At 39.1% G+C, this 2370-nt stretch overlaps 1 pseudogene; it reads right to left on the bottom strand.

Annotated features, from left to right (window-relative positions):
- Window positions 1–549: 549 nt before the first annotated feature.
- On the bottom strand, window positions 550–1931 carry LOC112317812 (tubulin alpha-1C chain-like; annotated as a pseudogene).
- Between the last annotated feature and the right edge of the window lie 439 nt (window positions 1932–2370).

Below are 2370 nucleotides of genomic sequence, written 5' to 3'. Positions count from 1 at the left end.
CCATTTATATTTAACACCATAACTGGAATATTTTTTTATTTATACTATCTTACATGTAATTTATCACTTACTTTTTCCCTGTTTCTTGTTCCTTTTCTCCTGCTTTCTGTTGGAATGATTGGATTTATAATTTTCCTTTTCCCCCCATTCTTTTATTTTTTGAAGTTATACATTGTTTCTATTCTTCTAATTGGTACCCCCAAATCTTTCATGTGTCTTGTTCTAAAAAGTTTTAAAATTAATATGCATCTTTACATTTTTAGTAAACTTTCAGAATTTTGGAGTGCATTTCTTAAGTCACTCTTCAAATTTTCACGTGTTTTATTTCTCTCATTTGTTTTTCCTACTGTCCCTCCAGTTGTCATTACTGTCATTGCTTATATTGATTCACATTTACCAATTTTTATTCTCCATTGTTTCTTTCTTTCTTTTTTAAAATCACTCCTATTGACAAGTTTGGGACACAATAGACTTCACAGAACCATAAGATAGTCCCAAGAGAAATAAGATAGTCCCAAGACTCCGGAGTGTAACATTGCAGCAGATATGTTAATACTCTTCACCGTCATCCATTTGCTCAGCACTATCTGCTTCAACCTCATCATAAAGGCCTTCATAAGAGCAGTCATGTCCTCCTGGGCCTCTGAAAACTCTCCTTCCTCCATGCCCTCACCCACGAACCAGTGGACAAAGGCATGCTTGGTGTACATCAGGTCAAACTTGTGGTCCAGGTGAGCCCAGGTCTCAGCAATAGCTGTGGTGTTGCTCAGCATGCACACAGCTCCCTGTATTTTGGACAGGTCTCCACCAGGTACCACAGTGGGAGGCTAGTAATTAATGCCAACTTTGAAGCCCAGGGGGCACCAGTCCACAAACAGGATGTTACACTTGGTCTTTATGGTGGCAATGGCAGCACTGACATCTATGGGAACCATGTCACCATGGTAAAACAGGCAACAAGCCATGTATTTGTGATGGCAAGGGTCATATTTCACCATTGGGTTGGCTGGTTTAAAGCACACATTGGTGATCTCTGCTACAGAAAGCTGTTCATGGTAGGCTTTCTCAGCAGAGATGATAGGGGCGTTTGTTGCCAGAGTGACATGGATGCGGGGGTAGGGCATCGGGCTGGTCTGGAATTCAGTCAGACTGACATTCAATACTCTATCAAACCTGAGGGAAGCAGTGATGGAGGACACTATCTAGCTAATAAGGCAGTTAAGGTTAGTGTAGGTTGGGTGCTCAATATTGAGGTTTCTAGGATAAATGTAAATAGCCTCATGGTCAACCCGAGGAACAGAGTGCTCCAGGGTGGTGTGGGTGGTGAGGATGGAGGTGTAGGGCTCAACTACAGCTGTGGAAATCTGGGAGGCTGAGTAAATGGAATATTCCAGCTTGGACTTCTTGCCATAATCAGCAGAGAGAGGTTCCATTAGCAGGGAGGTGAGCCCAGAACCAGTTTCCCCAACAAAGCTGTGCTCTCCCTATTCCCACTTTGCTGAGTATCTTTATCATAAATGGGTGCTGTACTTTACCAAATGCATTTTCATTATCTACTGATATGATCATATGATTTTTGTCTTTCATTTTGTGTATGTGGTGTATTATGTTTATTGATTTGTGAATATTATACCATCCTTGCATCCCTGGGATTAATCCCACTTGATCATGGTGTATGATTTTCTTAATGTATTTCTGGATCCAGTTTGCCAATATTTTGTTGAGGATTTTAGCATCTATACTCATCAGAGATATTGGCCTGTAGTTTTCTTTCTTTGTTGTGTCTTTACCTAGTTTTGGAATGAAGATAATACTGGCCTCATATAAAGAGTTTGAGAGTCTTCCCTCTTCTTGAATTTTTTGGAATAGTTTGAGAAGGATAAGAGTTAGTTCTTCCCTAAATGTTTGGCAAAATTTACCTGTGAAGCCATCTGGTCCAGGGCTTTTATGTGTTGGGAGTTTTTTGATTATTAGTTCAATTTCATTAATTGTTATCAGCCTACTCAGGCTTTCTGCTTCTTGATTCAGTTTTGGAAGATGATATTTTTCTAGAAATTTGTCTATTTCACACAGGTTGTCAAATTTCTCAGCATATAGTTGTACATAGTAATTTCTTATGATCCTTTGTATTTCTGTGGCATCAGTTGTAGTTTCTCCTCTTTGGCTTCTGAGTTTATTTATTTGGGTCCTCTCTCATTTTTCCTTGATGAGTCAGGTTAAAGGTTTGTCTATTTGTTTATCTTTTCAAAGAACCAGATCCTGGATTTATTGATCCTTTGAATTGTTCGTTTAGTCTCTATGTCATTTAATTCTACCCTCCTCTTGATTATTTTCTTCCTTAGACTTGCTCTGGGCTTTGTTTGTTGTTGT

Source organism: Desmodus rotundus, chromosome 4 (assembly GCF_022682495.2).
Source record: "Desmodus rotundus isolate HL8 chromosome 4, HLdesRot8A.1, whole genome shotgun sequence".
Taxonomy (NCBI): domain Eukaryota; kingdom Metazoa; phylum Chordata; class Mammalia; order Chiroptera; family Phyllostomidae; genus Desmodus; species Desmodus rotundus.
The sequence above is the reverse complement of the archived record's forward strand: the minus strand, read 5'-3'. Positions and strand labels throughout refer to the sequence as shown.